Here is a 15219-nt window from a genome sequence, read left to right on the forward strand (position 1 = left end):
ACATATTCTATGTGTTCTAGAGGTGTATATTGAGTGCATATACTGTAGGTTAACAATCCCAGATCACATCTGTCCTCCACTATGTCTATAGACTGAGGAGTGGAGCATGACTTTTATTGTGTTTGTGGATCTGATTTGAAAATGCATTGGTTGTGATATCTCCCTGACAACCAACAACAACCACTAATACGGCTGAGTGTCCCTGCGGGTGTGTGTGTGTGTGTGTGTGTGTGTGTGTGTGTGTGTGTGTGTGTGTGTGTGTGTGTGTGTGTGTGTGTGTGTGTGTGTGCGCGCGCGTGCGTGCATGCGTGCGTGTGCGTGCACATTGTAGATCAACTTCATAGCAGTATTAAGTGGTCCATCTATGTTTTTTTATTAATAATAAAATCTACAAAGTAACAAGTAACTGAAGCTGTCAAATGCTGTATTTATAGTAGAGTATATGTAACAAAAATGGAAAGTAGAGTAAAAGTACCTCAAAATTGTACTGTAGGTACAAGTACTTGTATATACTTGAGTAAATGTACTTGATTACTTTGCAGCACCACAGAACAGCCAATGACAGACAGGCCTTTAATCACACACAGCTGTTTCAATCAGTAGAGTGGAGAGGGACATTTAGAGATATTTGTAGTTTTAACTCAGAATATATACATCACACAGCTTAGATATTTGGATCAAATCAGAGAGCAGACCTGTGTGAACGCAATGATATAAATAGCATATCTGAAGTGTGAATATTGCAGCCACAGCGCCTTAATATAAACATGGGTCCCTTTCCTCTGTCTCACTCTGTCCCCACTCACTAAACCCATTGGAAATGCATTGGGTGCTTAAAGTTAAACATTTTTATTTTTTTATAATTATTCTACAAAACATTTCAAAACGAAAAATACAAGCACACGTGTCCTCAGTAAGCTGAACACATAAAAATTTGAATGGTGTTGAAAGGTGTAAGCGTGTAGGAGATGAATCGCGCCAAAGTTTTGAGGAGATACTGACTAGTATAGTATAGTAAAGTATAGTATATAAACTATAAAATGTGCAATTTGGGAAATTGCGAGTGTGGTTGCCCGCCCCGCCCCGGCGCGAGTCGCGGGGATGCGCCGCCGGGATCCCGAGGAAAATGCCGGGGCCCGAGGGAGAGGACGTTGGGACGGATACCGTCGGGGCCGCGCGATTCGAAAAGGTACTGTTGGGATCCTGCGTTCTTGATGTAAGGATACGGTTAGGCTCCTCCCACAAATTTTGCAAGGCGATTACTTTGTCACGTCGCTCCCGAGAACGTTTGTGTTTCGTTTTGAGAGGGTCGTCCACCCTGAAAAACGCGTTTTGGCATGAAATGGTTACGTTTTGCGCGTTTGTGGCGCCCCCTATGGCTCGAAGTGGAAATGCTTTTGGGGATTCGATGAATATCCCATCCGCGACTTGTGGTTAAAATTTGATGTTGACTGGATGTTTCGTTCGTGATTTATGGCTATTTCTTGCGAAACGGGCCCCTCCCGCTAATTTTGGAAGACTCTTACGGGCGAACGATATGGACTATCGAAATATCGCTTGAATATGTTTATCCCATGGGTCCATAGATCACGTGTACCGATTTTTGTGACATTTGGAGAAAATATGTAGGAAAAGGAGCAAAAAGTGTGTTTTGAAGAAAATTCAAAATGGCGGAAAATCTATCCTGACGCAAATGGGCGTGGCCCATTTGCATCTATATAGGGAGATGCGTCATGACCCAAGGAATCCAGGGAAAAAATAATTTTAATTTTCCGACCTACGGTTCAAGAGTTATAAGCCAAAACGTAAAGTGAGCTGTTATAGCGCCACCATGAGGCCGAATGATGTAATTATTTTTCAGTTAATCCTTGTCTGCATTATGAACCTCCTCTCCAAGTTTTGAAACTGTAGCCCCAATGGTTTGTGAGAGAAAAATAATTCAATGTGAGTTTTTGTGATTCCCATTATAAGTCAATGGGGAAAATTAATTCACTAATAAATTAATATCAATTAAACGATACAACTTTTCTCTTAGCAAAATATAAGCACACGATTCCAGGTTTAAAGTTATATGTAACTTTTTTTATAAAACAAATCTTAAAATTGTCCTAACTGTTAAATCGCTAAAGTTTTAGAACACCCACTCCGTTATTTTCAGCTTCTGAAGCCTTCTCTTTATATGTTTTCTATGAGCCGTGAGGGGGGGAGAATTTCGCGGCAAAATTGCGTCATCATACACTACCGGCCAATCACAGCGAGGGTTATACACTGCCGGCCAATCACAGCGCATCTTGAAGTGGGGTCGCTATCACAATACGGCGGCCATATTTGTAGGCGCCCGTGTAGCTTGCCTCAACATAACAACAGCATTTACTCGGCGAAGGAGTCCGTTTCTCCGGAATGCCTGAACGCACAGGAACCAGGGACCCCTCTAAAGATAGATCTCGGCGAGGTGGAGGCAGACGCGGGGGTGGTCCGCAGCGAAAAACATCCGAAAGACACGGACGCGACCGCGGTTTGCTATAGAGCTACTGACCTCTAGGTGAGCAACTTACACATTATAGCTTTAAACGTTTAACTGCTCAAAATGATATAGCGCCCCCCTTTGGCCAATTGGGGTAAGATTGGTTTTAGTGATATTTGGAATAACACTCTACATATTTGCCAAATGCCATGAATATGTTACTTTGCATGTATGATTTAGAGGCAGAAGAATAATTTGCATAAAACTGCAATATTCAATGAATTTATTAAAAAAGCATGTTTCAATTTAAAAAAAAATCCGATCTGACAGATCTTTAGATATTGGTCCAAAGTTCATGTAAAATCACACCCGTGTGAACTGAGCGGTGGTTTACTGTACTCTACTGTACCTAACTGTACTGTACTGTACATATTCTGTGTTCTATATCTATGAATTCTATGTGTTCTAGATCTATGAATTCTGTCACCCCCCCCCAGGCTAGTCTCAACAGCACCCTCTTACCCACCAACCCCCCCCCCCCCCCCCCCTCCCCCTTCCCCCCTGTGTGTGTGTGTGTGCGTGTGTGTGTGTGTGTGTGCCTGGCCTGAAAACAGCGCCCCTCCCTTAACATGTGTGGTCATAAAAGGTACTGTAGGGCAGGCTACATACAGACCCACCCACATACACGGACACATACACACATACACGGATACACACACGGCCACTCTATGGAGACGGTGTGACCACCGCTCAAAAAAAGTTTTGTGGACGTGACGCGAAAATTCCAGAATAAAAGCGGGTTTAAGCGTTTTACAAACTGCTCAAAATGGCGGAAAATCTAAGGGCGGAGCTTGCTTAACAAAGACACAGATGTCTTCCGCTTGAGTCAAAGCACGCGTGTAAGCAAGTTGCATGTCTTAAAACGAAACGAGTCATGACTTATGCCCGTTTGAAGTTTGAATTTTCAAACGCTTCGTATAGCGCCCCCCTTTGGCCGATTGGAATAAAATTGGTTTCAGTGATACTTTGACTAACCCTCTACATCTTTGCCAAATGCCATGAACGTGTAACTTTGCATGTATGATTTAGAGGCAGAAGAATAATTTGCATAAAACCGCAATATTGATTGAATTATTAAAAAAACATTATTTAATGTACAAACTTCTCACCACATAGCCTGTGTAGATATAGGTTCAAATTTCATGTGAAAAAAGTTTCGTGCGCGTAAAGCAAAAATCCCAGGAGGAGATTTTTACTGTTTTTCAGATAATTCCAAATTGTGGGAGATCTAAAGGTCAGAGGTCAAAAGTCAGAGGGTAAAAGTTGTTCGGCATGAGGAGACGCATATGTGTTTACGGGTTTCATGGCTGTACCTCAAACACAGCATGAGCTATATCTGTTCAAAGTTTGCACTTTCGAAGGCTTCCTACAGCGCCACCATTTGGCCGATTGCTGTATAAAGTAATAGCACACGTCGCCACTGTAAGCTGAACACATTGATGTTTTTATTTTCATTTTCTCACTAAGTATGTAGGAGTAGAAAGGTGCCAAAGTATTGAGGAGAACTGACTGACCTAGTATGACTGATAGATAAATAATGACAATATCTAAAGTGTGCTCGCCTTACAGGCGAGCCCACAATAATGAAGATAACATACGTGTGCTCGCCTTCCAGGCGAGCCCACAATAAATAATGAAGATAACATACGTGTGCTCGCCTTCCAGGCGAGCCCACAATAAACCCATAGTCAGTGGAGTAGTACAGCTTGATTGTTTAGTCTTGGATACACAGTAAGTAAACAAATTAAAACAAAACAAATTAAAAAAAATATAAGTTGAACAAAAAACTTTTATCAGGTTATAATAATGTATACATTATTATTTATCCTTTTTAAAGAAGTCTGTAAGTTAGGCCTGCTTAATGCCAATTTCATTAAATTCACTAATGTCTGCCTCTAACAACAAGTGATGATGGCTCCAGTCAGCCAATGACAGCCCTGTTAATTTATTTTCAGTCTAATCCAGAGCACCTACAGTGGAACTCGGGACTTTCCTGGAGTCTGCATCTTTTACTTCACTTTTCTTGTCTGGCTTCCGTATTTACGAGGGTATAAGATCAGACAGTGTCCAGTCTGTTACATTGAGGACCTTGACAAGAGCTTGAAGAACATGGAGACATCTCAGGAGACCGCACCACTGGCCACCGGGAGCCTGGCAGGGAGCCAAGAGGCCCTTGTCCTCCCAGAAACATCCAGAGGGTGAGATACGCTTGGTACATTTACATAAACAACTGAATACATGTAGACCGCTGAAATTATCAATCAAACATGATACGATATTCCATGTTTTATTCAAAAGTACATTTACTGATTGATGAAAAAGACTGAAGACTTGTGTAACCAGATAACAATATTTTATTTTATTTTAAGTTTATTTTGGTGATAAAATACTGAGGATAACATACAATAACAAAACATACAGTAGTAGGACTACAATAAAAAAAATCTAGATAATCTAAAATAAAATGTCATAGTTACTTTTTTTGTCTTGGTAATATCATATACATTAAATAAGGTAAACTAAGCTGAAATAAGTATTTTTTTTTTGTCTGTTCTTAAATTACAATTGCAAGGGGAAAAAAAGTAAGGCAAAATGTAATAACTTACAATAACAAAAACATACTATACAATAATACAATAGCAAAATAGGGTTAGGGTTAAGGTTTAAATTAAGAAATGGTGGAGATTGAAGAGTGTTCACAATTCTGTTGAACTAATCTTTTTTAGATATTAGTTATTCAAAGGGTGAAAATTTACTTCAATAATTGTAAGACATTTGAATTGAAATGTAGCGGGATGTCCCAATCACGTTTTTTTGCTCCTGATCCGATTCCGATCATTTGATTTTGAGTATCTGCCAATAACAATTTTCTTCGATCCGATCTTTCGACAATGCATTAAGGAAAAAGAAAAGAAAAAACGCATCCTAATCGTCCCTTAAGGTTTTTTTTATTATTATTATTTGTATTTAAATGACCATAAAGTAACCATTCTATCCAACAAGGATATAGCTTATTTTTTCATTTAGTGCAGTATTGACAAAATCAAAATAAAGCTCATCAACTTATCCTTATATAAAATAAGAGTTTTCCAGATATTTTTCTTCCGATTCCGATCTCTTGAAAATCCCGTGATCGGCTCCCCATCTCCGATCGCCCGATCCGACCGGGACATCCCGATTAATAAAAGTCCTGATTAATAAAAGTCTTTTGTTACAATAAACTGTTTTCTTGCCTTCCCCCCACATGTTTCCAATTATTTTTATTGACAATCATTTCCACATTTTCCTCTGTCTAGGGGTTCCAACAGACGTGCGTTCAAGGTAGCAGGGCTGACCACACTGGCCTGTCTGCTACTGGCCAGCCAGGTGTTCACTGCCTACATGGTCTTCAACCAGAAGCAGCATATCCAAACACTGCAGACCAACGGTGAAAACATGCACAAAGAGCTGAAGAACACCCGAACCCGAAGTAAGGAGATAAAAGACATTGTACAGGGGGGCAAATACAAAGATGGTTTTGTTTATGGAAGATGGGCAGTATCATAAGGAATATTAATGTTATGTTAGCCCACTCACTCTAGCAGAAAATTAGCAGATCTATCAAGCTCACGAGCTTGTAGTTCTGCTGTTTTTTGAAAATCGTGAACATTTTTGCAAATCTTTGAATATACCGTACATTTTTTATTTGGAAATAAATATCAAAAAGTTGATGACATTTGATAACTACTGTATGTAGGCCATACGTGTCCTGAATATCAGTTCAGTAAAATACTGGTCTTCAATCCATGTCATTAATTCACCCGGTCACTGGTCATTCTAGCTCTCGAATTGAGTTTGACTTGGTAGGATAGAAAATCATCAGTATAGACTGGAACTGTATAAAATAGTGGCGGTAGAAACCACTGTGTACATTCCATTCTGATCTAGTCCTAGATTAAGATAACTTAACATTCTATCATTCATCAGTCATCATTGCCAGTCATTTCTTACCTCTTGAGCTGTGTCACACTTCTGTGGTCCAGAAACGGTTTAGTTGATTTTACGGGTACATTGATAGACCAAGAGGAGAGATCTCCACCCTTCAGTCTGGTGTTCACATTCCCTAATTAGTCTGTCAATGTCCTCCCATTCTCCCCAGTAGTGCCAGCTGTCCAGATGCGTATGCCTATGAACAGCATGCGGATGATGATGGACTTCACTACGGAGGAGGCATCCGCTGAGGAGGAGGCTGACAACAAACCCATGACGGTACTTTGATCAAACTGTCACTACGTGGCCGCAAATTTGTGTCCCAGTTAAAGTATGATTATTTTGGGGGTCGCGACTTGAAAAGTTTGAGAACCACTGTACTAAAGTATGATTGGTCATTTTCAATCTAATATTTGTAATATCTTTTTTTACTATGCCACCAGAACCTGGAACAGGTGAAGGATCTCTTGCAGGTGAGTCCATCATGGTAGTGGTCAGTGGATGCCCTCATTGCATCAACATATTCTTCTGTACTTGTAGATTGTCTTTGTAGTAGATTAACACAACGTGTGTGTCTCACCAGAACTCCCAGCTGCCTCAGTTCAATCAGACATTCCTGGCCAACCTGCAGAGCCTGAAGCAACAGATGGAGGAGAGCGAGTGGAAGGTAACGTGCATGTACCGATGTACCGTACACACACACACACACACACACACACACACACACACACACACACACACACGCGCGTGCGTGCGCGCCTGTGTCCGATGTTCTTATTATGTGTGTGTATAATAAACACATTGTTTTCCACAGGGCTTTGAATCCTGGATGCGTCACTGGCTGATCTTCCAGATGGCCCAGCAGGCCCCTGCAACCCCCACTCAGAAAGGTAAAAGGCCCTACATTTTGATGGAAACCCTCATAGCCAACCAACATGGCACCGCCAACAGTATAATCTCCAACAGAAAATCATGTTAACCTGTCTTCCAACACTCTCCATCCCTCAGCCCCTGTCCTCCAGACTAAATGTCAGGTGGAATCAGCCGCCCAAGGTGGAAGCGTGTGGCCCGGGTCCCCAGTGTGATGAGCTTGGCAACTACAAGCCGATGCAGTGCTGGCACAGCACTGGGTACTGCTGGTGTGTGGACAAGAGCGGCACTGAGGTCGCTCATACCCGCATCCGTGGCAGACCCGACTGTAACAGAGGTAGAGAGTCAGCATATTAAATATATAGCATATATAGCATATTCGATACACAGTATACAGTACCACTAAAGCAGTGTTTCTCAAAATGTTACATTTCTCGACTTGTACTCTGACAGTGTACAAATGGAACCAAATGGACCCGTCAGGGTTCATTTGGTTCCATTTGTACACTGTCAGAGTTACAGACTTGTATGGGTCCATTTAGACCCACCCTAAAGGAACCCACAGAAGCCCCGGAATCCACTTTGAGAAACACTGCACTAAAGTAAAACAAAACCATATATTTTAAAAGTATATTGTTGTATGTATTGTATACAGCAGCCATGAATGACCACACTAAGGGTTATCCACATTATCCATGTGTTCTGTTTATTTCTCCTGTGTAGCCGGCCCACGTCGCATGATGACTTTCCACAAGATGATGCAGCTGAAGCCCTTCAGCGAAGCTGGTGAGCATTTCAGTTTACCTTTAAAAACTATGCACTGCAATTTGTTCTTCATATTAATGGCTAATACAGTAGTATACAAATAATCATGTTTCTGTGGCTCTTTTTTTCAGATGAGTGAGAGAACTCGACCAGACTTCCTTCATCACCTAATCTTTCCAGATCTACAGTATCAGAAGTCATATTTCTTTTAGCTTCATGAGCAGAAATATTCATGACACTTTATCATAAATTCTATCATTTACAGTGGTGGAAAAAGTACTCAGAATTTTACTTAGGTAAAAGTATCAATATTAGTGCAATATAGAAATACTCTGTTACAAGTAAAAGTCCGGAAGTGTTGGCATCAACATGTTCTTAAAGTACCAAAATAGCAGATCGGCTATTTTCAAATAGCCTATGTATGTTTTATAGTATTATAATTTATATCTACAAAGTAGCTTGTAACTAAACCTTTCAAATAATTGTAGTGGAGTAAAAGTTCCGAGATGTAGTGGAGTAGAAGTAAAAGTATTGGAAATCGGAAATACTCAAGTAAAGTACAAATATCTCAAAATTACAAGCATAACAGCAACAATGATACTAATAATCTACTGGACTGTATGATACACTTTGTGATAATTATTGTCAAATGTTACAATGAAATTAACACTGTCTGTGCCTTTTAATTTGCAAATAAAACACTATTGTATTTTCTTTAGTAGTCAGCATGTTACTTTCTTGCCTCATTCGTCATTAACCCTCATTCTCTCCTTCTGTGTGCCCACAAGTCATTGCAGGTCACATTCACTTAAGAGGTACAGATAAGTAAGGATGTCTTAGAAGACAGTTTTGTGCAGAGGGTTTGAAAACTAAAATGAATGTTTTTGTAATGTTGCAATTGTTGTTTAGTGGGGATTTGTCTGGAAGTCAGATAAAACTTAACTCTTTGTTGTTTTGGTTTCATTTTGTGACCAGATGCCTGTCAGATACAAGATAAAGCAAAAATAAATACTCAACAAGAATCAAATCTGTCTTAACAACATGCTAGTATCTAAACAACATACTCTACTTCTGCATAATCTTAATAGCATCTATCAAAGAAGTAGGCGACAAGAAGGGATACAACAAAGGAATGTGGAGTCCTAATAGTGGGGAGTGAGTCTAGAGTCACAACTGAGGTAGGGAGGTAATTGGGGAGCTACTGTACAGTTTGTGAGCAGACATGATAGGGTCAAGGAGTCTGCCATATTCATATGGCAGACAGGTAATCACTTGTACCAGTGATTTGTGCTGTCATGAAACTGTACTTTTTTCTATTGCAAACTGCTAATAAACTCTTCAATCTATCAATCAATCAAAAAGGTATATGCCCTAAAGTCTTTGCATTGGTTCTGTGAACTAAGCTGTTACTTTTTAAAATACTGAATTGTTTCCACTCAGTTTTAGCCCATTTTCCGTCAGAGAATCACTAGATGTAACAGTAGGTGGAGATCTGTGATCATGTACGCAAGACTAGGTTACTAGGAAATTGTTCTGTAGCATCATATAGATTTCAGACTTTTTCTAGTCTACCTTAGCGTAATAGGGGAACATCCATAAGCGGAAGAAAGAGGATCTTGCTGTTATTCTCGGAAGTATATTGGGTGAATGTTATTGGAGCCATCATTAATACGCTCTGTAGATCACTGGTTCTCAGACTTTAAACCCAGAAGAGAAATATCTCCCTGGGACCCAAACTAGAGAAAATAGCTGATCAGGTGTATTTCTTTGATTTTTTTTTTTTTTAATTAATGACATTTTAGTAAATTATAAAGTAAATAAAAAATACATAAAAATGGGTCCCTGACCCAATGTTTAGGAACCACACTGAACTGGATGATTATGTACAAGACCAGGTCTAATAACAGCATGGCTTCCCTGCGCAATCTTTAGCTGTGGATGGATAGCAAGTTACTAGCAGTTTGTGAACGATGCTAGAACTCTAGGGTCTGTCGGTCTGAGCTACGGAGTCTAATATTTCCGGAGCTGTGTGGAACTCCATATTTGGGCTAATATGAAATGACATGAGGAACTCCATATTTGGGCAATATTTATACATCCTGAATCCAATTCTATCCGATCCTATTCTGTATTCAAATTGCCTAATGGGTAGGTGTGAGGATGGGTAGTCTGTCGTTCGGTGGACCACCACAGCGGGGTGGCCCCCGTCAACTGTCAAAAGCACATAAATGGAGATTTTCAACATGCACTGATGATCATGTCAGATGTAAACCATCCAACATGAAGTGGGGTCAGTCTGGTCAGACACAACAGATCTGTGGATCTGCGCTGTCACATAGTACGAGTGGTGTAAAGTAACATTTACTTAAAGGGGAAGACCACCCATTTTCAATATTAAAATATGTCATTAATATACCGTAGAGGAGTTGTGTGGAAATAGAAAAAAAGTTCCCCCCCTTCTGTGTTGCCTAGAACTGGAGGATTGATTTTGGGGTTTGTATTGTAAAGTACAATGTGTGATGTCATCAAGTTGTACTTTACAATACAAACCCCAAAATCAATCCTCCAGTTCTAGGCAACACACAAGGGGGGGAATTTTTTTTCTATTTCCACACAACTCCTCTAAGGTATATTAATGACACAGTTCAATATTGAAAATGGGTGGTCTTCCCCTTTAAGTACAGTAGCCTACTTGAGTACAATTTTGAGGTATTCCAATTTGTAATACTTTTACTCCACTACATCTCGGACCCAAATATTGTACTTTTACTCCACTATACATGCAGAGATGGGCAGTATTATTTGAAATACATGTATTTGAAATAGGTATTTGAAATACTTTTTTGCATTTTGAAATAGGTATTTGAAATACTTTTTTGTATTTCAAAATACAAAAAAGTATTTCAAATACGTATTTCAAATTTCAAATACTGCCCATCTCTGACTACATGTATTTGAAAACCTAAGTCACTAGTTACTTTACAGATATACATTATATTAGAAAACATACATAAACCACTTTAGCCCTATTTTATACATTGGCTATTTGATTAGATAACAGCCGACCTACAAGCTCACAACGGGCCGCATAGTGACCTGTTGTGAGCTTGTAGATCTGCTATTTTCAAACATATTGTATTTACTTTTGGTACTTTAAAAAGTACATTTTGTATTCCGGACTTTTACTTTTTCCACCCCTGCATAGTAGCCTACATACATAGATACCGTAAAAATATTAATTGTGTCACTTAATTATCCTCAACCACTTTACGGACCAATTTGCGTTGTCACTGGTTGTTACTGGGTTGTTATATTATGATTTAGCCTACCTTAAAAGTTATTTCAAACTCATAAGCATTATTGTGATAACCATCCCTGCTAGAAAAACCAGCACAAGACCAGCAGTAAGACCAGCACCAGCACCAGCACAAACCAGCGCATGTTGTGTTTTCTAGCTGGTCTGTGCTGGTGCTGGTGCTGGTTTGTGCTGGTCCCACCATCTAAACCAGCATGAACCAGCACAGACCAGCACCAGCACAGACCAGCGCTGCTGGTCTGTGCTGGTGCGTGCTGGTGTGGTCAGGGACCCCCGGGGGACCCCCCTGAGAAGTGGACCAGGTCTTTGCTGGTTTAATTTGCTCTTTGCTCTGGTGCTTGAATCCTGTTCTGTATTCCATATTAGATTGTGACATTATTTTTGACATTGTGGGTGTGAGTGGGATTTGAACTTACTACCTCCGGCACTTCAGTCCTGCACTTATCCTCGGCGCCACTGGAACCTGTTAGTTAAAATGGGTGTTTGTCCCTATTTGTATATGACCAGCTTAGACCAGCACAGACCAGCACAGACCAGCACCAGCACAGACCAGCACCAGCACAGACCAGCAGTAAAACACAACATGTGCTGGTTTGTGCTGGTGCTGGTCTGTGCTGGTTTATGCTGGTTCATGCTGGTCTGTGCTGGACCAGCACCAGCACCAGCACAGACCAGCAGTAAAACACAACATGCACTGGTTTGTGCTGGTGCTGGTCTATGCTGGTTCATGCTGGTCTGTGCTGGACCAGCACCAGCACCAGCACAGACCAGCAGTAAAACACAACATGTGCTGGTTTGTGCTGGTGCTGGTCTGTGCTGGTTTATGCTGGTTCATGCTGGTCTGTGCTGGTCTATGCTGGTTTATGCTGGTTCATGCTGGTCTGTGCTGGTGCTGGTCTGTGCTGGTGGACCAGCATGGGACCAGCACAGACCAGCATAGACCAGCACCAGCACCAGCACAGACCAGCATGAACCAGCATAAACCAGCATAGACCAGCACAGACCAGCATGAAAATTGTGCTGGTCTGTGCTGGTTTTTCTAGCAGGGATGTAGTTAGTGGAACCTATGTTCAGTACAATTGATTGATAGCCCTGCATTGTTTATTCCTGGATACAGTATTAGGCACTAATGAACAAAATACAATTGCGTTTTTATTATAGCCTACTTATCATTGTCTCCACCAGCCGAAGGCATGGGGGAGAGTATGTTTTCCTCTCCGTCTGTGCGTCTGTGCGTCCGTCCGTCCGTCCGTCCGTGCGTCCTCGCAGTTTGTGAGCGCCAAATCTCAGTCGCCGTTGGCCCGGTCGCTGCCAAAGTGAGCACACACATTCCCTGGATGCCAATCTAGAACCTCTGCCCTAAATTTTTCAAATGGGCTTTTTCTAGCGCCAACTAGTGGCCGATGTTTGCTAAACACATTTCTGTGCACTACTCTTACAGATTTTGTCCAAAAATACAAATCGGTAGGCAATATCTCGACAGTCATGTGATCGACACGGATCTGTCCGATTTTGCATATTCCATCCTGATTGGCTAAGATTGGCTTCCAAAGTTTGTGGGATTGAGCCGTTTTGAACAAAATGCCTCAAATCACAAACGCAAAGTGCAATTATCATGAAATCGCGCACACACGTTCCCACTAGGCCGAGGAAGAAATGCCACTTAATTTTTTTTAATCAGCCTCATGGTGGCGCTATAACAGCCCGATTTGTGGTTTTACCTATAACTCCACCGATCAGTTTCAAACTTTGTAAGCGCACTCCCTAGAGGCTAAGGATAAACCTTTGCCCTGCATTTTTCACATCAGCCTTTTATAGCGCCACCTTTGGGCCGACTTATGTAAAACACATTTTTGGATATTACTCCTTGAGATTTTATCCAAAAATCATGCAAATCGGTACACAGTATCTCTATAGTCATGTGATCAAGTCCGATCCGTCTGATATTTCATATTCCATCCTGATTGGCTAATATTAGCTTCCAAAGTTTGCAGGATTGCTCCGTTTTTGAACAAAATGCCTCAAATCATCAACGCAGCTTGCGATTACCGTGACATTTGCCACACATATTCCCACTAGCTAGGTCAAGGAACAAATGCTACCTTTTTAACATTGTCCTGTTATAGCGCCACCAGCAGGTAGACTTTAGCAAAACACATTTTTGGAACACAATGCTTGAAATCATGCATGCAGCGTCCGATTGCCATGAAAGATCTAAGGTGAAGAACATATGCCACCCTTTTTACATTGGCCTATTATACAGTAGCACCACCAGGACGCACGGCCTGGTGGAGACCTGTGCTCGGAAGAGCACTGCTTCTAGTTTACAGTGTAGTGAACATGAATAGCATAGTAAACATAATACACTGTATCTTTAAGCACATTTTATTAACAGTGTAGGAAACACCGCTTGCTGTTTATTAAAAGTTTATTCACATAATATATTGTCACATCAGATATGAATTATGATAACCAAGTTTTAAATACATTTAGCATAAATTAGTACACATTGGCTCTGGAAAACAGCTCTATTTTAGTTTTATAACTGAATGTATTTAACACACATTCCTAAGTTACAAACACTAATGAGCTTCATGTAGCCTTTTCCTGAAAATACCGGTACATTCATTTAAAAACATAGGATCATTATATATAGCATTAACATTAAACCTCCCAGTATAGTGAATATACCATTAGATAGTTAATACATTACAAGAGAGGAGAGGAGGGGAGGGGAGAGGACAGGACAGGAGAGGACAGGACAGGAGAATATAGGAAAGGAGAGAAGGGGAGAGGAGAGGAAAAGATGAGACGACAGGAGGAGACTAGAGGAGAGGAAAGGAGAGAAGAAGTGAGGAGTGCAGAGGGGGAGAGAGGCGAAGAGGAGAGAGGATGAGAGGAGAGGAGAAGAGTGGGAGGAAAGGAAAGAAAAGGAGAATAGAGGAGAGGGGAAGGGAGGGGAGAGGAGAGGAGAGGAGAGGAGAAACAGTAAAAAAGAAACTGTAAAAAAGAAACATGCCGCTTTTACACGTGTTAAATCATGATTAGACTACATCAACTCTTAGGATTTTGCCGTGTGGATCTTATAGATAAAGGATTGACAGAATACAGGATAACAACAGGGATGAGGACAGGAGGAGGTATAAAAGAGACATGGCAGGAGGGACAGCACAGCGACAGACAACATTATAATGACAATAAAACAAGAGGATAGATTGAGGTTTTAGGAAAGCAATGAAGTATGAGAATCTTTACAGTGATGTTTGGGGTCCCAGAGATAATGTAGAAAATAAACAAAACAGAGTGTGTCAAATGAAAATGTTTGAGAAACTCCGCTCTGATAAAATCTCGATATTTCCACGTCGCATTTGTTCGACTAAGGGTCAGGCTTAGGCTTAGGTTTTAGGGTAAGGTTTAGGCATAGTTTTACTGAGGTTAGGGTTGGGTTTAGGCATAGTAGCGTTCACCAGGTTAACATTCACCAGCGTCGAACTACTGGGATGTCGAACAAATGTTATGTGGGGACAGGGGCGTCACAAGGGGTAGGAAAGTTGGACTGAGTTACCAGGGCCCCAAGGTGGAGGGGCCCTAGTAACTTTAGCTATTGAAAAATAGCAGATATACAAGCTCACAGCGTGGCACCGAGTGCCGCGCTGCGAGCTTGTAGATCTGCTATTTTTGAAAAGTTGTGAAAATGTGTGAAAATCTTTGAATATATGTGTTTTTTAAGCGAACATTTCTAACTAAAACTTTGCTTCTGGGGGTCCCTGGAACT

At 40.9% G+C, this 15219-nt stretch overlaps 1 pseudogene across 1 annotated transcript in view; it reads left to right on the forward strand.

The window, feature by feature from the left end:
- LOC308299933 (H-2 class II histocompatibility antigen gamma chain-like) overlaps positions 1-8307 on the forward strand; it is a 33264-nt pseudogene extending 24957 nt beyond the window's left edge. Inside the window, exons 3-11 of the transcript XR_013963392.1 lie at positions 4572-4722; positions 5821-5993; positions 6663-6772; positions 6937-6966; positions 7077-7160; positions 7308-7383; positions 7502-7700; positions 8087-8149; positions 8260-8307. The product of XR_013963392.1 is annotated as an H-2 class II histocompatibility antigen gamma chain-like (transcript). The remainder of the gene's footprint in view (positions 1-4571; positions 4723-5820; positions 5994-6662; positions 6773-6936; positions 6967-7076; positions 7161-7307; positions 7384-7501; positions 7701-8086; positions 8150-8259) is intronic.
- The last annotated feature ends 6912 nt before the right edge of the window (positions 8308-15219 follow it).

The sequence above is a fragment of the Nannobrachium achirus genome, assembly GCF_963921795.1.
Source record: "Nannobrachium achirus genome assembly, chromosome: 2".
Lineage (NCBI taxonomy): Eukaryota > Metazoa > Chordata > Actinopteri > Myctophiformes > Myctophidae > Nannobrachium > Nannobrachium achirus.